General features: G+C 41.2%; 1 protein-coding gene across 1 annotated transcript in view; it reads right to left on the bottom strand.

Annotated features, from left to right (window-relative positions):
• Positions 1 to 1,040: 1,040 nt before the first annotated feature.
• The window catches only part of AMER3 (APC membrane recruitment protein 3), a 38,813-nt gene continuing 11,885 nt past the window's right edge, over positions 1,041 to 27,968 (bottom strand). Inside the window, exon 3 of the mRNA XM_040074781.2 lies at positions 1,041 to 3,504. The gene's annotated coding sequence lies outside the window, so the exon portion shown is untranslated. The remainder of the gene's footprint in view (positions 3,505 to 27,968) is intronic.

Below are 27,968 nucleotides of genomic sequence, written 5' to 3'. Positions count from 1 at the left end.
AGTTGCGTGTTCACACCGCACAGGGTCAGGTGTGCGCTTCACGCTTACTGGGTGCCGTGATGGGAGCTGGAACCTGGGGCACAAGCTGCCCACCTGGAAACAGCTGGGGCTGTTTGTTTGCAGGAGTTGCGCGGCAGAGGCTGAAGCTGTTTGTGTGGGCGGGTCACGCATGCCGGAGAGCAGAGCAGGGTCCTGCAGTGTCAGGTGAGCGCTCCAGCCCCCTCGGCCTGCACCAACAAGTGTTCAGCCAGAAGGTGCCGAAGGGCACCGTGGCTCCTTATCTGGCACGTCCCTAGCACACCGCCTGGTGGGTGTTTCCTGATGTTTTGCTAATTTCTGCAATTACGGCCACATGCCTTTCTTTGTTCCACGTGTGTTAAATAAGTTGCTCCTTCCTAACGCGTTATCAGCTCAGTTGTGTTGCTTTCATTCTCATTCTCGTGCCTGCCATCACCTTCCTCATTGCTCAAGATGCACCTTCTAACGCGTTCCCAATAGGAAGGACTATGTGGGTTAGTACTTTCTTGCATTTGTATGATTACTGTTGCATTTCAGATTGTGCCAGCTTTCATTATACTGGTGTTCGACCATGGAAAAAATGGGCTCCTTCCTTCCCTTTCTGCTGCTTTCTACTTAGGAGCATTAGTGCAGGGTTACAGTTACGCTAGCATTAAGCAAATTGTTAAAAAGACTAAAAAGTCTTTGTAATTGAATGACAGATGCTTATGACTGAATTAATTTAAATATTCAATATAAGACTATCAGAATAAGATTACAGTACATTGATATTCTGGTTCTCCCAGTGCTGATTGACTGATAAGACAGGTTGTCCTACACAGAGGTGAAGAATTAGAGAAGAAGTGAATTTTGCCTCTGTAAGCCTTTGATATATACTGGGGTTTTAAAGAAAATAATTTATTGATAAGCAGTAGGAGGGGGGGTGGGGTTTCTGAAAAAAGAATTTACAGAGCTGGAAAATAGTAATTCAATCATGTCACATAAAACAATAATGTGATATTGACTAGAGACCAAACAACATTGAATCCAAGTGACTTTAATATGTAATGTAGAATATGGTAACTAAAATATTATACATAAAGCATATGTACATTAGATATGGCATATATGAAAAATAGTTAACAAAATACGTTAAACAGCATATAAATGCATGTATCTTAATTACATAATAAACCATGTTTGTACTGAAGTTTTATTAATCTGCTACTCAGATTTTTAAAAAGTACCTGCTTCAGATTTCATCCCTATTCTTGAGCTTAAGTTTGCACAAATCCTTTTTTAAAGTGTGTGTATACACACTTATTATACGTGTATATATATATATATGTACCATGCATATACATTGTCAATCCAGGAGTTTTATTCTTTTCATTAAGTAGAAGTCAGAATATGTAACATTGTTCTCTCTTAAATAGTCCCTCATTTTACCTGCAACTTTATTGTGCGTCCTGTGCTTTTTTTATAAAGTGTAAGCATTTCCAATATCCTGCCACCAGATGCTCCAACTTACTTAGTTGCTCTGTGCCTGTGGGGTGGGAGATATATGTCTCCTTTGACATACTGTCTCCTTTGCTGTGTGGGAGAAAGATGATTTTTCTTTCCTTTGTCTTTGTCCATTAAATCAGTTACTCAGCCTGAATTCCAGGGAAGAGATGTGCAGTGTGCTACAAGGATAAGAAATTCTGCCTTTGCTTCCTCGAGGTTCTGGGCTCTTTATTATAAGAGATGTTGGTGAGCTGAAGGTGGTGAAGGAGGCTACTGTGGTAATTGCAAAAGGAGAGGGATCACTTGTGTGAGGAACAACTAGTTTGTGTACAGACTGTCTGTTTCTGGAATATTAAGCCCTATGTTTATTATTATTTGGTTAGCTCAATTCTAATGTGTCACCTAGTATTTTAGTGAAAAATGCCTGTATGACAAACTCCTTGGCGCTTCAGGCTTTTGTAGGTTAAATGGCAACTTTGAAGCAGTCTTCAGAAATACCAGTGTGCCGTGAAAGAGGGTCCTAGACACTTATAATCTATATTTTCAGGAGATACTTGTGGTAAAATGACTGCATTCTCAAAGTTGATTTGTGCTGGCAGTCTTGGGTGTTGGAGAGAGAAGCTGTCCTCTTCCTAGGGGTCAAGTAATACTGAGAAAACTCCAGAGCTAGGGGATGTGATTTCACCTTATATCTTCATAGTCCTGTTATACCATGCATTTTAAAACCCAGATTCTGCAAAATGAAGACATCTCTTAAATACTGTGGTTATATATTCTTTGCATTATTAGTAATCAAAGGTAGAAATTAACGTTTGATATCAAAATTCAGGCATCTAATCTAAGGTATTTTTCCCTTGCTGCAGTTCCCAGTCTCATGCCTTTCTTCCACTTTTCCCCATGACAACAAATCTCAGGGCAAAAATGCTGCCCCTAAATACTGTTCAAGGCAGGATACTGTTGAGGAGGTTGTAAAGATATCTACGAACACACCATGGCCACAAGGGACCATTTAATCATCAGGTTTCATCTACAAAGCGGAGTCAAGTTTTTTTCAATTTATTCTCAATCTATGACAGCCAAGACCGGATTCGAACTGAGGTATGAAAATTACTGTTCTGTTAAACTAACTCCAAGAATGCCAAAAAGAACTGAAAACTGGTTAATAGTATCTTATTTTGTACTTTGAGAACAGTTTTTCAATTCGAAAAGGAAGACTTTGTGTAAGGTTAAGTTCAGCTGTTATCATGGATATTAAAACCCTGTTTTCTCTCATTTAAAATGGAATCAAATAATTCATCTTTTTGATGGTGATTTTCACATGTAACTCATTATTCTGCTCACAATTTCTGCTATGATAAACACATGTCTTTGGAAAATATAGGGCATACAATATTCTGCTTACTGATATTTTTGTTTGTTAAAAAAAATACCTTTTCCTAGGCAGTAAATCTTGCCATACCATACCACACATGGCAGTGTGATCTGCAGTCTAGAACCTTGTGGCTTGGTTGCCATAAAATATATAAAGCTTTTCTCTAAAATTAAAGAAAATTTAGTACAACCAAAAACAATTTTACCTCTTCATAACAACTTCCCAAATGAAAGCTCATTCTGCACATACTTGTTTTTTAAAAATATAGTGATATTTTCAATTGTGTGGCACGATATGACAGAAATATGCTCTCGCTTTTTTCTGAACTCTTACCATGGCATGAATTTTTTTCAAAATCCTACTGAACTTGGGTTTGGTTTTGTTTTTTAAAAAGAGTATTAATTACCAGCCATCTGCAACTATGACTTCAGGGGGATGTGGTTGTCCAGAACTCCTAACTGTGCCAGTCATTCCCACAGACTGGCATGATTTTCTGCTGGAACACTTTGGTGAGATCTCCAGAGAGAAATCCTTGTTGATTCTGGTCTTGATATAATGTCATGGAACTGTCATGCTAAGCTGTGTTGGGGGTGCACCCATATCTACAAACGGGTTCTTCAGTGTTCCACCTGCAAAACAAGCAAAAACATCTTAAATGTTTGCATATTTGTTTCAGGTTTTTATTTAAAATATATTGGTGAGTGAATGAAGGAAAAATAACCAAAACCAGAAATAAAAACCACCAGAATGCAACCAGGGTCAGACTAGCTATGACATAAGAATTTCCAGTTGTTTAGACAAACAAGTCTAGAGTAACTTGTCAACCTTGTACCTTATGCCATCTGCAGCTTCCTGCAAGGGGTTTTCTTTTTTAGTAGGAGTTTTGTCATTAGGCTTCTGAATTTTCATGAGATAAGTATAGCAGTTCCCAAAGCCTTCACTATTTCTAAAAATGTGGTTAGTTTTTCGTGAGTCTTTCCAGTGATGCAGTGCAATGGTTTCCAAGTCTTTTTGCAGAGAAACCTCACTTAAAGAACCAAAGGTGGAAAACTACAATCAGTTCTGTTTTGCTTTAATATTCTCCTACCAGCTGCACCTTTCCCATTGACCCCCTTCCCCAGCCCAGACCCCTCAGCTTTCCCTTTCTTTGTCATTGTTCTGTTTTCCTGTGACACCTGTCTCTGCTGCTGTCACAGGCAGCAGTGGCACTAAAACAGAGCAAATACATCTGGACAGATCAATCTGTTTCTGGTGTTATTTGTGTCCTCTCAGAAGCAGAGTCCTTTTTTTCTTGAGATCATGTAAATGACTCCCTTCATGGGTTGGAAGGCTAACGTAAAGAAGTCTGAATGAGGCAGTGGAGGAAAGAAAATGCCTACTCCTCACCTGGATGGTTCTTGCTAAGCACCTGCCTAAGGGACCCCTAAAAAATATAAGATCAGCTGAGACAGACCTCTCTGGTGCATTGGGACTAGCAGGCTCTCATAGATGCAGTTCAGAGCATGGTTCTTGCTGCACTCTTGACTCATTTTGCCAGCTGCAACCTCTGCCCATTGTGAGGAGCAGGCACCAGAACTGCGACTGGTCAGGCACTGGAGGGCAGCCTGCCTGATGTAGAGGGGAACTTGGTCACCAAAGCCCCACCTCTGTGTCAGTGGGAGCTTGCTCTTACCCAGTTCTCACTGGAAGCTTTGAAACATGTAAAATAGGGCTTAGAAATTCAACACATAAGAGTCACCCCAGAAACCAGAAAAATTTTAAAATGTGCTTAGAGGTGGCTTACTTAAGTAAAAAAAAAAAAAAAAGGTTTTGTCCCATTACTTTCTTTACATTTCATGTAACTGGAAATATAAATATAAGACATCTTTATACTCCTTCAAAACTCCAGGGGTTATTCTTACTCAGAAACTGATGCTTAGGGTCTCCTGTATGCAATCAGCTTGTCAGTGTCCCTAGGCAGTAGCAGAAATGACTCTCCAGTTTGTGCCTGTGCTCCAAGTGCTGGGAATAGCTGCGCTCCTGTCCGCTCTGCTGACCCAGGTATGCTTCCCAAGCTAGGAGGAGGCCTAATCCTGAGAAATCCCAAACAAAAACACTGCAGCGGTATTTGGCAGGCCAGCACGGGTATTTGTGATGTTCATAAGCTTGCTACAGTTTGTTTTCCTTGCTCCGGAGGCTGTTTTTCCTCGGGTCAGAAGGCACCGACGGACCGCTTCTGGCGCTGTGCGGTGCCGGCGGGAGCTGCGGAGCGTGTGCGCTCCCAGCGCTGAGCGGATTTTCCCCGCGGAGCCGCAGCGCTGCCGGTGGAGCACTGACCCCTCGCGGCTGAGCTCCGGCTCCAGGCCCTGGGCACAGCCCCTCTGTGCGGCCCTGCTGCAGCGGCCTCGGGCTGCTGGGTCCGAGCTGCAGCATTTTTACATAATAAATGTATTTTGTGATCGGGTTCTCTGTGACTGCAGTGAGGAGTTTATCAAGTTGACTCCCAAGCTGTACAATTTCTACAATTTTTTTGCTTACAGGAAGAGTTTGTTTGCAATGCACTACAAAAGCAAGGGGTTTGGCACTTGAAAGTCCCCATGTAACCCTAATGTCAGCAGCTCCTGAAAAAATCAAAAAGGTTTAGGATATGTCTGGACAAATGACATGAAAATCTGCTAAATGCAAAGGCCTTCTTCAGCTGTTTGGATTGCTGTGCTTCCTTATGTTGAATGTACTCTGCAAAGCTCCAAGTGTGTGCCCTGTCATCAGAAAAATGTTTCTGCCAGTTTGTTAAAGCAATGTCATTTGCAGATCTCTATCACCCATCTGCTGTGAAAAATCATGCCAAAGCTCTGTCACCCTGGCGAAATAAATAAGTGCCATCCATTTTACAGTGAGGTAAGTAAAAAACACAAAGTCGTGTGGTTATTCAAAATACTACGCGTCAGAATCAAAGTTGGTAAAGGACAGGGAATTCCTTAATGTGCGTCCCTGCTCAGGGCCCCACAACAATGCTGCTTGACAGGACAAGGACAGCAGGCAGTGCAATGGCTCAGGTAGCAACTGTGAGAAATGTCCACCATGCAGATCTTACCTAACAATATGAATTGCAACAAACTGAAAACTCTGCCTGTAATCACTGGAAGTCTGAAAACATCTGTGAGCATCTCGGCCTTCACAAGAATACAGAAAGGATTTTGGCAGCGCAGTGTTCCATATTCACGTGCCTTGTTTACAGCTGTGTCACCAGGCACAGGCGCACGTTGCTCTGCTTTCAGAAAGTTCGACATGAGGGATTTAGTGAAGTGCAGGTGTCCCGTTCCATGCAGCAGTATCAGCTGGTGAGCACGAGGTGGCACAGCAGAACAGCAGTAGGGGGAAGAGGAGAGGGCTGCAGCAGGGTCATCGGTAGGTCCGGTACCTGAATTTTCGGGTTCTGAATGTGTGTCTGGCAATTGCAGCCTGTAAGTTCCAATATCATCATCCCTACTAAATCCAATTCTCACACAGAAAGCCTGAATTTTCAGTATTTCCTAAGCACAGCACAGTCATTTCACCTGCAGATTCCCTAGAGTTTATGAGTCAATATCAGCTCAGTCCTTACTGGCATTATCGAACAACCCAGTTCCTGAGCTGGGCCCTTTTTATGATGAAGTTTTCACATCTCCACTCTACCTGCAAATTAAAACTGTGTGATAGACCCAGTGATGTTCCAACTCTCAGTTCCTTCCTCCTACAATCACATTTGATGGGTTTTCTCTTTTTTCCTGGTGTGACTTTTATCAGTAGAATTTATACGCCTCATTGTACATACTTTGAACACTGGGCCTTTAAAGCCAGAAGGAATGTTTTGCAAGATCAATTGCTCATGTGCCTAAGGGAATATGTTTAAAAAAATATTTGATGTAGCCTTTGCTGGAGAGGAGAGTGCCTTGGGAGTTATTAATCTCAGGAACAAGTTAGAATGTAGGGCCACTGTCCCCCTAAGGGCTTAGGATGCAGAATCTTGCACTGTGAGATTTCTCCTTCTCTCATCTGGGACAAAGATATGCCTGTTACGTCAGCCTGAGAATCAAGAGTGACGGGATGAGTGAAGCTGAACAGGTATCTTATGGAAGATCAGACTAATATGGACTCTCCAAGCTGGAGAAAAGCCTGCTGACTGCAGTTGAGGAGGAACAGAAGCTGGTTCTAAGTCAAAAAGTCTGAACTGGAAGCTTAATGACAACACCAGTTAATAGAGGAATAGAGACTTCAGGGCCCCCCACCTCTGCTCCATCATCACCACTGCCACCCCTCTCCCCCCGAAGAAGAAAGCTGATTAACTTAAGTAGACATTGGGAATGGGAAATTGAGGCAGACCCTTTGCAGGAGCTGTTTCTTCCATGAGGGAATGCCCTGAAGCATTCTTTGTCTAGCCTGGCCATTGAACTCCTGTAACCTTGACGCCAAGGTTATTTAATAGCTCTGTTATCAGGCAGAGCTAATTGCTCTGGCTGGATTGATGGTTAGCTGGGAATTTTATGATGGAATGATTTTCAGATGGGGAGCATGCTGCTTTTCAAAAGTTTAAATATTATTTTTGAAAACTCTGTTTACTGAAACAATAAAAAAATGCTTCCAGGAAAATAGGAAAAATGCCTCACTACCTAGAAGATTTTACAGTAGAACAGAATTGATCATAATTGGCAAGCACATAACAGGCATATATTCTGTCTTAATGGTCTGCCATGGAGATATGCAAAAACCCCCTTTCCATTAAAAAGTATTGTTTTAATAAATTGCAATCATGAATTGGCCTGATTTTTTAAAAAAATTGAGGTGTGGTTTTTTTTTTTTCCCAGCTACTTCAGTTTCAAGGCATATACCATTTCAGAATGACACCTTGAGCACACTACCACAACTAACAAAAATAAGTACTGTGATTTCTATTCAAACCACATTTTGTAGGAAAATCCCAATACTACTGAGTTGGATTTCAATCCTGCTGAAGACTGACCACCCACATAGAAATACTGCAGCCATGCTGGTGCCCTATGAGCCCAGAGGATCTCTGTGCCAGGGCCAGAGGACCTTGATGCTGTAATATTATATTTCTGAACACTGTGCAGTTCTGTGTGCTTGTGGAACTCAAATTCTCAGTCTGTGTCAGAATGAGCTTTAGAAAGGGAAAAAATCTACTTCATATTCCCTGTCCTTTTCCAACCTTTATATGTCACTCCTGAGGTCTTCAGAAGCCAAAGCAGTGTTTTCTAGGTAGAGTAGACGTTCCCCCATGGCTTAAAGGGGAAAGGACTGTTCTAGAGGCTTTGTGACGGCACAGTTATGCACGGAACAGCACCTGGGGTGTGACCTGACAAATAGTTATGCTGCCAGAAGTCACTAGTGCATAAAAACCAACCTGTCATCCCAGGTAATCAAGAAGTTATAATGTAAAAATCTTTTTCTGCTGTTATAAGCTGCATCTGCCTTGGAATGCTGTGCCAGCATAATGTACTGTATAATATTATAATACATGATCCTGTGCTGACAAATCATTCTGAGTGTGGACCTAGCCTAACCTGCTAGCTCCTTCTTTCCCTGAGCTACACAATAGAAAAGGCACAGGAAAAAATAAAGACAGTGCCTCATTAACTGCTTTTTGTGGAGAAACAGTCCTGTAATAGTAATGTGGTCCGTGGTTGTTCTCTGGTTCTGAACAGTTTGTGTCTCTCCCCATAACTTGGTGACAAACTGCAAATTTTAAACCACTTTAGCCACTCTTCCCTGTTTTTCTTAATTATATCAGGTGTTTTATCAGAAAACAGTGTTTTTCCCTTCCTTCATGACTACATTCTTTCTGTAAAACTTCGTATTACTTCAGACCCATCATAAAAAATTTCAGAGCAGAAAATGAGTTAAATATTTTATGAGCATGTGAACAAATGAAATTATCAGAACATGATAAAATAAGGGATGCATTGTATAGAAATTTCTCTTAATTTTTTTCTTCATCACAAGTGGCTTGAATAGCAACCTTCTGAAATGCTGCCTCTGAAAGAAACAGTTTTTGAGCTCTGTTCTGCTTTCATAAATACCCAGTGATCCCTGAAAGTTAAAATATCATCACATGCTTACTGCAGTTGATTATGGGGGCAGGGACAGGCCGTCAGAATTTGTCTGTAATTTTTAATTCCAAACAAAGTTTGCTGGTTTGCTGTCTGCAGCTTGTTCCTGTCCTCATTGTCTACTTCACAGCTCATGTTCAACCTCTGAGTCAAGGTCACAGTCAGTCTGAAAATCAATTCTCCATGCCTCCACTGCGCCTTCCTCAACCTTATTTCTTTCCTTATCTCTCTCTCTCTGAAAGAGCTGCCTACACAGCTAAGGCTGAAGCATGGGACAAATTCACATGTGCAAAATCTTAGCCAAATAGGAAGCCTATAATGAAATAATCTGAAAGTAATTTCTGCCCCAGCTATCGGGAGCCTTTCAGATTATTTACATTGGATAGTCATTGAAATCTCGTCAGTGCTGCATTGTGCTGCTGTTGATTGAAATGGTAATGAATGCACTACAGTCTCTCAAATGGTTCAGTTTTTTTAAAAAATGCATCATTTACAGGCAGTTAGCAGTGCTCCAATTGCATCTGGCTCATTGATCGCCAAGTACAAGCTGGCTGTGTCTGCAGGGCACAGTCAGTCTGGGTTGCAATGAGCCCTATGTCATCTTTGTGTTGCACATCTATGGTGTATTTGCTGACTTGCTGAAGCTAGGGTCAGAAAACAAACTCCCAGCAACCAAAAGTAGAAAACTGCTCTAAGTATGTTTGCAGTTAATTTTCCAGAGCCAACTCTTTTTCTTTTGCTGGTACAGCCCACTATCTTGCAAGTCACTGCACTGCTCTTTGACTCAAAATTCTCTGTTCTCATATCCAGGCTGGGTTTGCATCTGCTTCATTCTGTGCATAAAATCCTTCTATTCATATGTCTAAGTCTGTAGCTCATGTTCTGTTTATATTACATATAAGGTATCAAAATTTGCCTTTCCTCTGGCCTTGACAAGCACAGTCACGTGCACATGTACTCAGAACACTGTCATTTGAAATCAGTATTTTTCTGTCTGGTTATGCAAACCCAAATACATTTTGCTTTGTGCCTTTTCCCTTATTTATCTTACTCTGTAAGACCCATGATCTGGTGGTCGACACCCCTTCCAAGGCTTCTGAGGGCCAATCTCTGCCTGTCAGTTTTATCCTAGTCTACTTAAATACTTATTGTTCATGATTAGTTAACAATTAGAGTCTGCACTGTCTCCTTATTATGCTTACAATGAAGAAATATAATGTTTTTTCCCATGGGTCTTCTTGAGTTTGAAGTCCATTCCTAAAAGTATGAAAACCTTGATGACACTTCCATTTCTGAAGGGCCAGCTTGTGCTCTCATTTTCCTTGTACTGTTCCATCTGTCTGTATTGATTTCTGGGTGCTTGTTTTGCATTGTCATTTCTAGACATCATTTCCAGCCCTTTAGAGTACAGTCCTAAAACTTGATCCTCATTTATACAGCATTTAACATGTGAGGAGAATGAGGGTAAAGGGGTAGGAAATCAGACATCCAGGTCTGGAATATGTGGTCATATTCAGAACAGAACAAAAATAATCTTTACTCTTTGCTCCTGCAAAACTGAAGTTGTAATTGACTTTTGCCTGAAGGTTTTCTGTCATCAACTTGGTGCTAGAGCCTAAAACATTCTGTTCATTTTAACCTCATTTTACCTCTTTAGTCTATTTATAAGGCTTTAACAATTGTGTGTTTTGGTACTAAACATCCATTTTATAGGTCTCTATATGTTTTTGCTAAACTCCACTGGAATAGAAATCTATGTGAAGCTGTGATGTGACACACAGGAGAACAAGTGCTATTTTCCATCTGGAACAACTCCAGAGGTAAAATGAATGCTTCCACTCTCAGGAACAAATTAATATCATTTCCTCTTATTGAAGAAGGCTGGACAGCAATAAATTGAGCTAGAGAGAAATTGCCAAATGTTACGTAAAAAATTATTGGCTTAATTTTGAGCCATGATAAAATAAGGCAAATCACTTACTTTTTCTGCCCTAAAACATGCTGGGTCATGCAGAGTTTAAACCTAAAGAGGTAAAAATTAAATGGAACCATTTCCAGTACAAAACTTCAGCTGGCTCATCAACCCTTTAGCAGAGGAATAACACTGATTGGGACAGCCTCTCATACTGGGGAAGGAATGCTTTAGACCAGAAACACATGAGCAGGGGTCAGTCTCTACCAGAATCCCTCAGTCTGACAGAATGGGAAGGCATGCAGAGGCCAGCAGCTTCTTGGTGCCAAGGTCACATGCACCACTTCTTGAGAGAGGTCTAAAAAGTTCATCTGTCTCTCTAGTGTCAGTTCAGGGCTTTTCTGTGCCACCCTGGAGAGGAGATGGTACCTGCCTGTGCTCAGAGGTTGTGGAGTCCTCTTGAAGACGCTTGTTGACATACTAATCTTTTCCAAAGAGGGCAACCATACTGTTAGAGTAAAGTACACTCTCAGAGGGAGTTATAAGGAGACAAAAAAAGCCTTGCTAACTTTTTCTTGCAGGTGCTTGATTCATACATTGCAAAGAAAGGTAAACCAACAGTGCCATCTGTACCTCTGGGGCTTTCAAGACTGTTGTGATGTTTAAGGAGCAATTCTCTAAAAATGCCTTGCTGGAATTAAAGCTAAAGAGATCAGGAAGATCGGTTAGATGGCGAGATCCAGTCCAGGCAGCCCAGGTTTGAAGTTCAGCGGGAGGTACCCAAATTACAGCTCTATCCAAATTGGTAACAATTTAGCTCTGAGGGAAATAATTGCTCTCATCGGAGCCTTGCCCTCTGTCTGTGGTGCTCTGGAGAGAGTGCCTGTCCCAGCATGTGGATTTGGATCCAGGTAGGGGAACAAATAATACCTGAGGAGAGGCTGAATTGGGGCACATGTTTGACCCCATCAGACCAACCTGGCTGAAGTTCGTTCAGCTTCACTGGCACTGCTGAGAGCTCCTGGTCCTTTACCAGCCAGGGCAGCCTTGGCTGCTGGCTTTAACTTTTTGGTCTTCAGCAAAGTCAGGCACTGAGGACCCTACTGTACAGCTCTCTTTTACACTCCTGCCAGTTTAATTTGTTCCATTTTTTGCAATCAGAATATTTTCTTCAGTTGACCTTCCCTCACCTGGTAACTGTGTTTCTAACCACAATTCACATCTTCGACCTCCTAGCAAAGAGCCAATGCATTAAAAATGCATGAGGCCTTGTGAGGGGGGCAGCTGAATAGCTGCATTAGCACTGAGACTGAATTATTGATAGAAAGGGTGACTTTTACTTTCCTTTTAGCTATTGAATAATAGATTAAAAGCTGCACAATAAGATTATTTTCATTACTCACATAAATTACTTGTTCAGTTAAGAAGAGTGAGGAGAACAAATGAAAAGTACCCTGGGGTGGGCAAATACATTAGACTTAAAATTTTTATGTTCTAGAGTATTTATTAATTTTAAGTGCATTTTCAAACAAAAGTTTTTGATTTAACTGAAGTAATAAGGAATGTTTTTAGTCTTTGGGACATAGGAATAGATATTTTTTATTACACTCTTGATGAAACTTATGTATAGAGGACAACTAATGTGCTCTGTACTAGCTGGTACCTGTGCTAACCCAAATAAGAAGTGTTATTTAACAGCTGAAATTACCAGATTGACTTATACCTGCTCTTGAGAATTATGATGTTATTTTCCTATATGTGGTCTGCCACACTGAGCTGTCACCATCTGTGTAGTCCTAGAGAAATAATAACTTTGCTTGGTTTTGTTTTTCTGATTTAGTTTGGTGACAGTAAAAATATTGCCCATTAAATCTTTTCAGGGGTTTTGGCTTCCTACACAGCCATTGGCTCTCCTGGCTGGTTATTGCTGTGGCCAGCAAGGGTCCTGCTGCAGATTTCTGTAAGTCAGTCAATTCTTACAGGAGGTATTAGATGTCATGGGTTGCCCCCAGCTTGGAATGAACAGTTGCTTCAGCATTTCCACTTGTGCTACCCTCCTGCAGGGCTGGACGATGTTGGCTTTGAACAGGACAACTCCTCTTCTATCAGCTTTGAAATCATTTCAGCACAGACTCAGCAAGTATCTGGTAGGCTGGCTGGGCAGTTTTCTACTTACATCCCTGTGGCAACAATTTAAAAAGAGGAAGAAAGAGCAAATTTCCTTTACCTGAAATAATGAAAAATAATTTATTGCAACCTCTAAGGAAAAGTGGTACTTTCAAAATAGTGCATTTCACTTCTTCTGCTGGTATTTTCTTAGCCAAGGAACCAAAAGTAACACAGACATCAATATTGCTTCATATAAATACCACAAAATGTTATGGTTTAGTCATGTTAGGCATTGATTTAGAACCCACTCAAATAATTGGAAGAATCCCATGGATTGGTGACAGTCTCTGCAACATCTGTTGATGGGAGATTTGATTTATATGGAATTGTACCTGTTAGCAGCCACACAGGGCAGTTTCCTCACAAACCCCTAGCTGACAGAGAATAAACAATTCCAATGCACCTCTCAATGCAACCTCCCTGGATGACAGCCTCAAAATCCAGCTCCAATCCCTACACATTTTCAGATCACGGATTCTCTACTGGGATGGGAGGATTTGGTGAATTTTGTGATTCTGAAGACTGGTTAAAAGAGAAGGAAGGCAGTGGGAGTTCACTGTAAGTAGGTTACTGAGTGACTATCCAAGGGTAAAACAGAAATACGTACTACTGACCTACTTAGTGCTCAAAGTCTCCATATTCCATTATTGATGAACTGATCTACTTAATGCCATCCTTGTTGCCTGCAGTTAGCTCAAAAGCAGGATGATTTTGACTTTTCCTCAGTTTCTTTTCTTCATGTAATTAGAATTTCCCTGTTTTATGGCCTGATAGTCTGACCCAATTGAATATATAGAGCTGAAATATATAAGCTGAGTCAGCTTTTTGGATTCGCTTTTAAAAGCTAAATTTAGGCACACAAGACTGTACTTTTTCATCTTCATGGTCTGATAAGGTCTATAAGAAAAAGCACTGAGGGTGTTAAAGTCTTGGAGTACTTTAAACTTGCAGTTTAAAACTGATCCATTTTGGTAGGGTTTTTTAAAAAAACAATTTCTGCAGGATTTTAAAGTATTGGCACTGTATTTTTGCCCCTTTTTTTTTTTTTTTTTTTTTTTTTGGTTAGTCAAACTCCAGCAACAGACCAGGCTTTTCATTGTTAAAGAAACTCAGTTGCCTCTGACAGGATAAAAAGGCAAATATTCTAGGAATCTCCTACTTTTAGTATATATTTAAAAGATCTATTTTCAAAACTTGCTTTTAGGTTCAGTATGTGTCATACACATAACGAGAGAAATTAATATAGATTGCATCTTAACTAGTATAAGTGACTCTCTTTACATTGCTGAAGGAGGTGATTTTAATTTTGGAAGTTAACTTCTTTTTTTAACTGTGAGGCAGTGAATCAGACAAATGTAGCTGTCAGCCATGCGTGGGGTGGGCAGGAAGGGGAAAGGAAGTCTTCCTGTGCTATGTTTAGCAGTGTTCGTGACATAAATACAGCAATTGTCCTGGGCTGTAGTAATTTCTGTAAGTTTTATGATGCTGTTATTTAGAACTGCCTGTATGGCTTTGTGGGGTTTATGCAATTGCAGTCTCTTAGAGAAAAAATAGAAGAGGAAGGAAAAGCAGTGAGTCAGTCTAGGATGTGCCTTGGTAAACACCTCAGGGTAGGCAAAGTGCAAATGCCCAAATTACTTCCTTGGGGCTTTGTAACCTCTAGGTTCCTGCCAGATATATTTGTTTGCATTGCCAGTGATGGGGTACAACAGATCACAAGGGCTGTTAACTGTGGGGCAGATTTTTTGCTGAGAGCTGAGCTCATTTCCCTTCCTCTTGAAGAGAAATGAATGCCTCCTTCAGACTCTGGTAGTCCTGAGTGCCACAGCCAAGCCACCCTTGGCTTTTCTGCCAGGTGAAAACCTCATTTAGGTTAGTTATTCTGCAAACCCTTCTGTGGTTTAACATACTTCTCTTGGGACAACATCAGTTTTCTCCTAATGCTAAACATTAAACACACCATTTCTGTGGGAAGTCTGGCAGGTCTTTGTGTTAACAGTTGTTATCAGGAGTCCAGTATTGCAGCAACAGATCTTGGATCCAGGCAGACCTGCTTGGATAAAAATTAAGAACATGCAAGGTACTACTGGTGTTACTGGTTCTGCTCTAAAAGCAGTCTCAACCCAGAGGGAAATGAAAAGATAGGAGCACAAGTGCAGCTGACTTTTCTTCGGTAGCTCTTGAACTATGCCCAGCACTGCAGCGAATGGAGAAGACAATATTTCTGTGTCATCTTTGCATTCCTCTTTTTCAGTCATCACTGCAGGCTTCTCTGTGCTCTCTTGTTTCAGACCCTACAGAGCTGCTCTGCCAACTGGAAGTTGGCCAATATGAATGTGTGACACAGAGATGTTTCCAGATTTTGATTATACTGTTGAATGTTTACAGATTACGCTGTTCCTAGCCACCCAAGTATTCCCTTGCCACACTGGCAGTCTTTGAAGAGAGGATCCAGTGGATTTATGGTCCTTAATCAATCCCAAGAATCTGAAACTCACTATCAACTTTACTGCCAGTGAATGCAGATCACCCAGTGCTTTGTAAGAAAATACTGAATCACTGACCCATTTCATCTCATAACCCAGCACAGGCTGTTTTATAGCCCTTCCCCCGCCATGTCCAAAAATTAGGACACATTGTATTGCAAACTTGCATGTCCATTAAATGATGTGACTATAGAATGGATTGCAGTATCTGGGAAATTAAGTCCAAGGGTGCCCAGTTGCAACACAATCAGCTGAATATGGTGTTCTTCTTGCTCCTGACCTTCTGGGGAAGGGAACTCTACCTGATAAAGCAGAGCACTTATACAGTTATAATCTGTGTTTAGGAAGCATTTGTATTCCTGCAGATGAATCAGCTAAAAGGCCCCTACAGTGTAAAAACCAATCTATGCAGTATGCAACCTTCCTGTTTGATTTAAAAGATGAAAAGTGGCTACTTAGACATCATAACTGAATCGTGTGTCTTATTTCAAATTTCCATTTGCTTCCTCTTCAGAAAGTCACTTAAGAGGTTAAAAGGACACAGTAAGCAGGGTTAGATTTTCTATATTCTATGGCTCAAATTTCTAATAAAAACTTGGAGAAGAAAGAAAAGAAGGTGATATCATATGACACCTCAGTTCCACCAGGACGTAGCTTACTGCAATGCCTTCATATGTCAGAAATAATGTGGCATCAGGATTGTCCCCCTGAGCTGGGCGCTGCTAAGGCACCTCCACTCCTGGGTTCAGTCTGGGACCTCTCATGACAAGAAAGACCTTGAGAGGCTGGAGTGAGTCCAGAGAAGGGAATGGAGCTGAGCAAGAGGCTGGAGCAAAAAGTCTGATGAGGAGCCAGGAGAAAAGGAGGTGCAGGGGACCTTCTTGCTCTCCATGACTCCCTGACAGGGTCTATTCCTGTCAATCATATCTGTCTGATCATAACTCCCTCTCTCTCTCTCTCTCTTCCTCTCTCATTTATGAAAACAGAATCACTTACGTGTATTCTTGAATTATGGAAGGTGTGAGTTCAGCCTTGTGAATTACTAGGAAGAAATTCCAGAATCTTGTAATTTCTGGTTTGGGGGTTGTTTTTTTCCTATAAATTGAGTCTAAGCCTTCATACTTTGCCATTCTTTGAAGCAAACCTCATTGATATGATAGATGTTTTCCAAACTTAGAACTGTGATAAAAACACAAATATTTTGGGTTTAGTTAGTTCCCATGATATAAAACACACAAGACTTCAAGAAATCAGTGAAAGACTACATGCAGTGTGCTTTGTACTCTTAGGTATTTACATTCACAAAAATGCAGTTAAGAAACAATGCTAAGTTATAAACTGATTCAGTTGCCACAATAAAAGTATTTGAAAGTGAAGTGCAAACCAGAAATCAGTCCCACCAGTGACCCCTTCCCATCTTGAGAGAGGGTGTTTGAAGAAAAGCCTGACCTTTTGGCAAAATCAGATCTGTTGTTAGCCAGCATTGATTGGTTTATGCTTTTCCCTAACACTGGGTTGATCTTCAGCACGGTTCAGTAGAAGGGAATTCAGCCTATTACAAATAACAATTTTAAACGTTCAAACTGTCAAGAAGAAAGATCAAACAGTGGTCACAGGATAGTAGAACTGGGTTTTCCTAAAGAAGCAGAAGTATCACCACTCCCCAATAAATAACCCAATGGAGAAATCTCTACTTCTCAGTTAAACCTGGGGAAATTACTAGTTCTGCCAATCAATGAAAGGGAAATTTGAAAGCATTCCTGAAATATTGGCAAATTGTTCTAATGATAGGACTTTACCCATTGTTTTTTCAACACTCTAATATTGGAACTGGACAAGTGGAAATGTGAAGAAAAAAAAATAAAGTTACAGGGATAAAGTTTTCTGATTTTTTGAACGAACACACATTTTTTTATTCTCACTAAGATGGATTTTTCAGGTATGCCTCAAAAACACAAAGAAATATTCTGTGCCAATAACTTAGTTGAAGTAGATTTTTCAGTTGATTTTCCTGCTTGGGATATTTATGTTACTGTAGGTTAAGTAACTAGTTCCTCTAAAAAGTCAGGAATCTCCTGTCAGAAAGCAGAGTAAAACAAGGTTTTCAGTATTTGTGTCACTTACTTCATTAATAGTTAAGTCTTAACTGACTTAAGGTTTTTCTTCCTGGGTCCTAGAGAAAGCTGCCTTCCTGGTAGGATCTTTTCCCACCTATGGAGTGGTTTGTACTGGGCCATTATTCATCACTGTATTGTGCCCACTTTAAATTTCTGTGTCTTCAGCTATAGCATGCAGTGGATTGCTGTGTGATGCACTGAGTGATAAACTGCTGCCAGGGGAAGTTATTGATCCCTGTGCTGTGGAGGATTGCCATATGATGTTCTCATTTGGTAGCAGAATATTTTCTATAGATTTCCTGAGCTGAATAAATAAAATCAGGATTGAGACAACAATGCCTCTGGTCAGATTGAAGGTGAGACACTCTCTCTGCTTCAAGGCAAAGAGGCACAGTAAAAGAGGAGAGCAAATGCACCACCAGCAGCAGAACACAGTCTGTAAGTCTCTTCCTGGAAGACCTTCCTGAAGTCTTGTGGCTTAGAGTCCAAACCATACACAAACAAAGACAAAGGGAGGTGGATCATGAACTGTTCTCTCTGCAGCCACTTTCCTGGGGGCAGAAAAGTGGCCTTATGTCTGCATCTCTTCCCCTCCCTGCAGAAAGGAACCAGGGCTAAGAAAGATGAAAGAGGATGCAGAAACAGGGCAGTAGCACAGGATTGTGAAGAGGTTGATTCTGATGAATAGAAGGAAGAAAATTTACATCATATATGATGGAGGATGCTCAGGGTCTACAATTGCCTAAAGAAAGGGTTTTTTTTAAAAAAGACTGAGTTTTCTGAACTGGTTTGTTACAGAGCAGTGAGGAAGTTTGATCATATTTAGGAATCTTGTCCCTTTTTTTACTTAACAATAATTTGGGGCCATAGAGGTGCAAATAAACTCATCTATTCTAAGTACATACTCTCCAAATTTCTGTTAATTTTAAGTATATCTTTAATAGCCTTTTTCAAAAGCTTCATGAATAATTAAGAAAAACAATAAAAGAAGGTCAGTGGTAGTTTAGTAACCCACTAATTCTTGTAACTCAACATTAGGAGGTGGCAGTTCATTGCAAACAATGCTACTGTTGTCTCTGCCCTTCTAGGCAAAGAACCAGAAAACATTTCCTAGCTAATTGGAAGCTACATGCAGCATTCGCTCTTTCAAGACATGGAGCATCCCCTCAGAAATGCCAGTGACTAACAGTGCACTTATTAATAGAACCAGCCCTAGTGACCAAACTACTGGGATTGCTGGGCCAGAGTCCATGCCCAGCCCATCGCACAGGCAGCCGAGCTTGGACATGGGCACTGAAGCAGATTGTGAACAGGGAGCATGAAAGGACAGTGCAGGGCCTGTGCTCTGTAGGGAGCAATGCTTCCCAGCAAATCGCTGCATGGAGTCAGAGGGGAGCGGTGATGTGCGGTGACAGTTCATGCTCCGTGATCCGTGGAGTGAGGATTAAGCAGACTGCACACGCAGGGCTGGCTAAGGTGCCTCACAATGCAAATCCGTGGGAATGTGCTGTGTCTGGTGTTCTGCTCTCCCAGAACGTTGGCTTGTGGTTCTCAGCTGCTCTAGCAGGCCAGGCCAGATGGAAGCTCTGCCATGCAAAACATGTTTGGTCCTACTGCAGTGCTCTCACAAAAGCCCACATTTTCTTTGGATTTTTCACTGTCCAGGTGTTCCCAGCCCAGTGAAAAGCCCACATCATGGAGAGCTGTCAGCACTTAAAGAAATCTCTGGAACCCAAAACCAGATGTTTTGTTGGCTGAGGAGAACAAAGTACCTTGTACACTCTGTGTGTGTCCTGGGCACATGCAGGAGAGAGGTATGTGACCTTGAGAAGTCTTGCCAAAGAAGACGGAATTTGCCCTTTAGCAAAACTGTCCTGCTTAGATTGTTGACAGTGTTTCACTGGTAGTTTTCCCAGCTACCAGTTCTTCATAAAAATCTTCATTGCCTTTTTTAAGATTACACAGGTTGCAACCTTCCTTTGACTTCCTGCCTTATTCAGCTCAGCTACAGTAACTGCAGGACAGGTCTGGCCACCGCCTCCACTTCCAAATTCAGTCTGTGGCCTCCTGGTTTGCCAAAAGGGCCAGCTGGTGTACAGCGTGCATCCTGCCCAAGCCAAGGGTTTCTGGCTTGCAGAGACCAAGTCCTCCCTCTGCTGATTGCTTATTGCTGGCTTGCCTGGTGCTCAGCACAGGTGAAAACAAACCCAGCTGTGCTGTTCTGGTTCTCTCCTGCCCTTAATTCCCAAGCCTGTTCTGGGGGGCATCAGATCCTTTCATAAAAGTAACTGCTTTTTGAAAGTAGCTCCTTTTACAGTGCAATTCTACAGGAGACTTGTTGTACCTTACAAGAATTTATCTCCAAAGCTTGAAGTGTATAAAATGGGTAAAGGTAATGATTTATTATTCACTGTTGACTTCAGCATTAAAGATTTTTGTGTTTCTTAGATGAAAACCTACAATTATAGTCTATGTGCAGCAAGATGATTTATGTACCTTCATTCGAGTTGCCTCAGTTTCCATTCCTTTTGATAGACTGTAAGGTATAATATTAGATAAAGGAATGGAGAAACTGCGGTGTGGGTTGTTTTTAGGGTTGTGGGGTTTGTTTGTTGTTTTTTGGGAGTTGTTTGGTGTTTTGCCTGTGTGGGCAGCTTGGAAGTTCAATTGTCTGTCTGTATAGAATCCAAAGCACATCTGAGGTCACTTTGCTACTCAGGTTTAAGGTATCCAATAATAGTTAATGCAATTACAGATTTTTTCATTTTCTCTTTATCAAATCAAGGGAGACAGCACAGCTCCTGACACAGGTCACATTTCAGTGCAGGGAAGAATGCCACCCTGCTGATCTGGGAAACAGAGCACAGTGCGGCTCACACGAGCATGTACGTGATGGCAATAAATGAAATTGATTTCTGACAAAATCCCACAGGTATTGAGAGCAGTATCCTATCAGTTTCAATCAATAAAAATTGCTAATTGTATTTACTGGTTGTTAGGCTAAAAATGAGTTTACAGGACTTGGCCTTACAAAAATACAGCTTCCCTATAACACAGTTAAGGCACAGAGAGGAGCAGCAGGATGGGAACAGTGTTGTGGTATTCAGTGGTGACTGATAAGGGGTAGAACCAAGCTAGAAAAAAGAATATTTTATTAGAAGGTGATTAGAAAAATAGAACCTTTCTTTTCTGACCATGAAATCCAGAATTTTTGAAAATACACTGCAGAGCAGCAGTTTGCAATTCATGGTTCTGAGGTTAGCACTGGTCTATAAAATGTTAAACCATGGCTGATTAAATAATTGAGGAAACAGAGAGGGAAAAAAAATCTCAAGAAAACAAACCAAAAGTAGGAAAAAGGGAATAAAGTATAAATAATCAATATTTAGACTTAATTTTATTTAATTTCAGTTAATGAAATCCAGTGCCTGGGCTCTGGACTTCTTTTCAAGGCCTGCTTTGCATTGGATGATTTTTTCATATTTAAGACTTTAATGCCCCTTTAATTGAGTAAATCTGCAACATGCTGCAAGAGACACTAGTCTTACTTTAGAAAGAGTAAGCTGCCCTAGCATTTTATCTTTGCATGAGTGAAGGGCTATTTCATTTAACCATTGTGGGTTGAGGGCATTACAGTTTCTAGAGAGACTGGTGGGTACAATAAATTTGTCTTTAATAATATAAAATGTGAAGTTCAGAGGTCAAAGGATCAATGGAGAGAAATCTTCCTTTTAAGTGTCTGTTCATATATTTACATCTACAAAATCTCATAAAACCTTCACATTTCTATCATTCACATTATATGACCCTCAGCAACAAATGTAATTTTTAAAATAACCTCATCCATTCTTAATTTATGTTTTAAAGATTGCAATCATACAGTTTAGCTCTCATCACCTTCAATAAACACTAATGGGAAAATTAACATACCTTTTTCTAACAGAAAAATTATTAATTAGTTTTGGTGCATGATCTTAATGTAAAACAGCTTTTGAATTGTGGAGGGAAAAAAAAAGCTGAAGGCATTTTTAAATTTGTAAGTGTTATTCAAATTTTACAGATTATAGTTGAAGAGTACTTTTGAGAGCTGAGATGATTCAAGTACTATCTTGTTATTGATTGAAGCTTGAAGAAATCTAGCCAAAAAAAGCACCTTGCATTGCAACCCTGCTGTTTCCTGGCATCCTTTTGCTATCTCAGTAGCAAACTACTTCCAAAGACATAATCACTCTTGCAACCCCACCTAACCAACCTTACCCTGATCAGACAGACTCACTGTAAAAACACACAGTTGTTATTTGAGAAGCAACCAACCTGGGGCGGGGGAGTTGCAGGATGTATTTTTTGGGTGGTTAGACCACCATCTTAATTATAAATGGGTTTCAGGGAGTTGGTTGCTATAGCAACCGTCTACTTAGTGCTTTTTTCAGCGTGAAACCCCACTTCCACTTGCCTCTATGTTCAAGGGAACACAGAATGGCTTAGGAAGGGAAATTGAGCTTTTATTTCTCCAAGAGCCATAAATTTTAGCATCCCCTATTTAAAGTACAAAGACGGAAGAGCTGCTCCTTTTCCTCAGTGTTTTTTTCTGCTGCTGAGAAGCCACATTTGATGTTTGTGTAAAATAAAACCTTCCCTTATTTCAGAAATGCAACTGTACTAGGGTTAATTAAGGCTAACAACCAATCAGATTTTTCCTAAAAGCACAGATGAAAGCAGAAGGCACAATCTCTTTGAAAAGCTGGAGCTGTGAAAATTTCTGATGTAGTCTTTTGTCTCATGTCTCCTGCTGTAAATCAGGGTCCTTCTCCATCCTACTGTAGTCAGATAGAATTTCTTTTGCCGTTGATGTCTCTGTAGCTCCCTGGTTGTGTATCACAAACCCAAAGCCACCTTGACTTGATTTTTTTTCCCTTCCGTTGGCTTTGAGGTGGAGAAGCATAACAAAGGGTTTGGAGCGTGTCAAAATTCTTTCATCCTGCCTGGCAGGATATGTTGTGGCACTCCCATGTCCTTCAGTGACTGTCTGCACTGGCGCAGTGTGAGCAAGGCACAGAACCCAAGTCCTGGGGGGTTAAGCAGAGCTTGGCTGGCATTTGCAGGATTTGCCTGAAGAGGGGTTTCCAGGCTCTTGAGGATGGGGAGAATCGTCTGGTAGGGGTAATGAGCTGCCAGGAAGCGTCAGCTACACAGGCATATGGGAAAGGGAAATGGGTTTTGAAGTAGGTTCAGTCTCCAAGAGGCAGCAGAAGGAATGTAGAACATGTGATAGGGAAGAGTTGAGCCTGTCTGGAGCGAATTAAATAGAAAGTTGTCATGAAAGGAAAAAAAAAAAAAATAGATTTGGAAAGTGTCGCAATTGGAGAAGACCAGTAAAGAGGAGATGGAGAAAAACCCTTTCTTTGTTCTCTATGAGACAAAGAGGACCTTCCTTTCTATGCTTCCCCAGTAATCTTTCCTGTATCTTGACCTGCAGACTGACAATTTCCCCTTGGATAATATAATCACCCCCAAGTGGAGGATAGCTGATTGTGGGAAGAGAGAAATTGCTGGCTGTAGTATCTTGGCATCATTTGTGAAGTTGTCATCCCTGGCTGACACTATTATTAAGTGCCACAAGATCTTCTAAGCTTTTCCTGAGCAAGCCTGCCACATACATGTAGAGAGAAGCTCAGAATATTGCCTCACTCCACTGGAAAACCCTAACATACAGCACTTCTTTGTGTGTCCCTCTCTCCTGAGCTCTATTTGTGTCCAAGAACTGTGAATATCTTTCTCACCTTCAAACGTAAAAGAGATGCAGTCTCCTTGATTTGAGTGACAGAAGAAACTTGTCACACCAGATGTACACAGTCCAATTTCTCTGGAAGAGCTGACCAGTAGGAAAGTTTGCTTAAAACAGGACAGCCTTCCAAAAGACCTAAAGGGGAACTGTGTTGATTTTGGGCATTTCAATAACACAGTGCAGGCTCCCAATGCTCTGGTGCTCATGACAATGGTCTTTTATGCCTTTCACTGGATGGTCAAGTTTTTTTGCTCTTAATTTAGCCAGATTTAAAATTATCTGTTTGGGGCTGAGGTTTTGGGTTGGGTTTGTTTTTTTGTTTGGTTGGTGAGGGATTTTTTTTAGAAAAATGCAGAAAATCAGTTGATGCTGGGGAATTCTGTGCTTTCTGTCTCTCTGAACGATATCTTCATTTATAGAGAGGCATGGCCTCTGCCCTGAATCACAGAAGTCTGTAATCTCCCCAGTGTTGCTAGACCACAAAGGGGACAGTGACTGTTTTAGGAACAAATATATGTCAGAAAAGGAAAAAAAAACCAAAGCAAAGCAAAACTGATAAGTATGGTACAAAGTACACACGATTTTAAGAGGTGCCTTAAAGACATTAAACTGTGAAGGGTTCATAACAGAAATTAAAAGGTTTTGAAATTCCTATGCTTAAGGGAATTTGGAAAAGGCAGCATTAAACCCAGACACCCAGGAGGAGCCTGGGTCTAGCCTGGTCTAGCTCAGAAAGTGCTGGTTGCTAGAAGAAAGGAGATTGATTATTTCACGTTTCTAAATTCCCAATTTGTCCTGTTTCTGACACTCCTTTTCCAAACACCTGCCACAGCCCATAGGCAGAGGTTGAATGCAGAGTTTCCTGGAGGCCTCTGTTTCTGCCCCTCTGCATTTTCTGATGGGGGAAATGAAATGAAATATTTTACATTTGAGATCCAAAAAGCTGAAATTACCAGGCTCTTCATTTTTACTTGCTGGCTTGTGAGTATAAATGCCATCAGAGTCTTACAGCCCATTCTCAAGGTGAGGATCTCCTTTGTATTCAGTTTCTTCATGACTGTGTTCCAAAGGGGGCCAGATTCTCTCCTGTATGAAAGAAGCAGCCTGCTCTGGATACAAGGCTCTCACTTTCCCCTTCTTCCCACTCTTATACCTTCCTGACCTGAAGTGAAGCAGGTTTTCTTCAGAATGGTAACAACTGATTTATTTAAACAAAAAGGGCCCAATTCCATAATTCTATAGCCAGACTTCTGTAGCCCAAACCTGACTTGTATTTTTGCACTTCAATGTTAGGCAAGACACTAAGCCTCTGAGTGAGCAGTGAGTGTGTTTGAGTTCTGCCTTGACTTCTCCCCTTTTCTCATACAGAGGTACTGTGCTTTTCATATGTCTGTCCCTCAGACCATGCTGCTGTTCTTTTTCTTTTTTCCCCTCAATTGCTATCCCCCTGTAAATCTCAAATTCAAGGCTGAAGGGGACTGGGAGCCAGCTTCTGCTCTCGGGGTTAAACCTGAGTATCATTACCCTAGCTTCAAATTTATGCTGGTGCAGTGAAGATGAGAATTTAGCTTTCTGTGCTGTTGTCATCAGGGGGAAAATAGAGTCCCTATAAGGCTGTATCCATGGAAACCATGCTGCTGCAGTAGCGGGTAAAGCAGCAAATCAATTTCTTCAGTTTTAAAATGAAACACATTATAGTGCATCTGGCATTTAAGAGATTATCCGTGCTGATAACTGTGGAAAAACCCTCCTCTAGCAAGTACACTCTCAAGAACATTTCTTTCTCCTGACAGAATTCTGATTTTGGGTAGAATGAGCATTGATGACAAAGTACCATGAAGACAGTGCAGTGAGACAGAGCCAAGTCCAGAAGCAACAACGTTTAATGAAGGAGAAAATCGTTTAATTTAGCATTTAGCCCAAGTATCTGGGCACATGGTGACTAACATTCTGTTAGTATTAGCAGAGGCAGTGACCTGTCACCTCTGTCTCCCTGCTCTTTGCTTCCCTGGTACCACGAGTGACAAATAGAACCTTGTGATGCATTTGTCTGAACAGGAGTGTGTGTGTATGTGGCTAGTGGGCTGTCAGATGAATTTCAATATCCACTGCGACATAGTTTGGGTATCTGACTTCATACAGGTGTGTATTTCAGAGCCAGAGGCATTTCCAGTGCAGAAAACGTGCTGGCTGTCTCTGTGCTGTATTCTTGTTACATCTCATCGTGTGCAGCATGAGAGACCACCTCTTTACTATGCCAGGGAGGGAGGATGGAAAGAGGAGGATTTCTTACACCAGACTTCAAAAGCTACCATATGTTCTTCCTCCTGTGTGCACAGAGGTTGTGCCTTTATTTTTTCACCTGTTAAGGTATGTCTCTGATCATTTTGAGAAAAAACACCCTACTTGAGCAGAAAACTGCCTATACACAGATAAGAGACTTCATTCTGCTTTCCTTTTTATCAAATTTATTGCAGTCTGCCTTCGCTATGCCTATCAGATAGAGAAATTAACTGGGAGAAATACAACCTTATTTAAGAGAAGGGGAGTGAAGCTGAATCGGGAGGGGATAAAAAGCCTTACAGGAATTGCCTAGTAGCCCTTCAGTTGGTGAGGATCAGATACACATTTCTCTGTCACTTTGCAGTGCCTAGGCTGTATTTTATCTGCTTCTGAATCTCAGTTCCTTGATAACAGCAATCACATGTGCAATACTGTCTTCTTTTATCTACAGCTGCCCTATCTATTATAGCAATCCCTGTTTGAGTGACAGTTATGTATTTTTTTCTGACCTGAGGGCAAGATTACTGCAATGCACTCCTTTCAGAACTATCACTGAAACATCCAAAATCTTCAACTGATGCATAATGTGGCAGTTCAGCATTTGAATGAAGTGAGCACATATTGTTGGGGGCACAAGAGGTTTTGTTGCTCAGCCACATCTACCATTAATGGAAGATGCAGTTCAAACCCCATTAAGTGGTAGAAATGGCTCACAGAAGTGGTCTGAAATGCTGCTGGTTGCAGAGTGTTTTGCTCTACATGTGCCCAGTTGCTATGACACCCAGTGTTGTCTGTTTGGTCAGTTCCAGAGGTTTTAAGAGTCAAGTCACTGCTTGAGGGCTTGCCTTCCTTTTTGAAAATGAAGTTACCTGATGAAAAACATAAGGTTAAAAATCACAAACTTCTGCTGCTTGTTTTCTATGATCCATGAATGTACAGATCTAGGAATCCTCTCTGCATTCAGGGGTTGGACTGCGTTCACTGCCTAAGTCCTAATCTTTAGATACCGAAGAATGAAAATGATACTTTTCATTGCATTTTTTATCCGTAATTCCCACTTTCTACATAAGCCTTCCATATTCCCATATGAGGATGCCTGAGGTTTCTGGTGAGTTTAGACACAAGGTATTTGTAGATTTCTCTCTAAAAGGTCAGGGAAAGTAGAAATGGAAGAGGAGCTGTGACTGGCATTTCTTGTACCATTCTTCATCGCAGTCCTGTGACTGTGCTCATCAGGGTAGCAAAGCCTGCACACCTTCTGGAGCAGAGAGGATGGACTTGTTTGTTACTGTGGGTCCTGGGATAAGTTGAGATGGGCTGACAAAACCTGGAGATTTTAATGGCTTTTGATAAGGGCTTTTCCTCTGCCCTGCAACAAATGGCAAGAAAGGTGACCTTCTTCCCATCTCCTTCAGGTCAGACCTGGGAGTCCATGGCAGGGTTAGGGGCTGCATTTGTTCTGAGGGACAAAGCAGGAGCCACCTCTGGATCTGTCACTTGTCTCACAGCTCCCAGGGGTGGCATTTTAGAGCATCCTTTGTGTCTAAGCTCTCGCAGTTTGCACAGTCATGTCCAGCGTAGGAGTGTTTCCCAGTGCTGTCTGTCTCCATGGATTCAGAGGTGACACCGTGTTTGTACACTGCCTCTCTTGCACTACCACCCCCATGACTGAAGCAAAGCTCCTGAGTCATCTTCACAAAGATTTAAAATTTCCAGCAAACCTGTAGGCCATCTGTTTATGTGGGCAGGCAAGGAAATATCAGGTAGGGAAACTCAGTCACACACCAGTGTTTGTATCTGACCCCACAGCCAGTTCTTTTAAATGACATTTTAACTATAATCTAAATTCTTTTCCTGTAAAAAAAATTGTAACAAACAGCAACCTTGCTGCTCAATTATTCCTTAAAATGAACCCACTCCCCAAAGTCATTTTATAAATACGAAAATCCCATCTATATTCTAAAATTTCATTCATTTTACTGTTCAATAAACCTTTATCAAAAATCAGCCATTTCCTCTTGGAAAAAAAGCTTGAATTGTCTTTTCTCTGGGACTCAGGTGAAAGCATGGTCTGGTCACATTCCTACCATGGCAGGTATTATAGTGCTGGCACGTGGTGGCACACAGCAGCTGCCACTTGACACAATGCAAAGAATATGCCCCAAGTCCAGTAATGTCTATTTGTGTTAAGTCTTGTTCAGGGTGAAGATACAGTCTGTTACCACTCCTGACAGTCACACAGCTCCCTTCTCTGT

The sequence above is a fragment of the Hirundo rustica genome, chromosome 10 (assembly GCF_015227805.2).
Source record: "Hirundo rustica isolate bHirRus1 chromosome 10, bHirRus1.pri.v3, whole genome shotgun sequence".
Lineage (NCBI taxonomy): Eukaryota > Metazoa > Chordata > Aves > Passeriformes > Hirundinidae > Hirundo > Hirundo rustica.
This window is presented reverse-complemented; position numbering and strand designations above follow the sequence as displayed.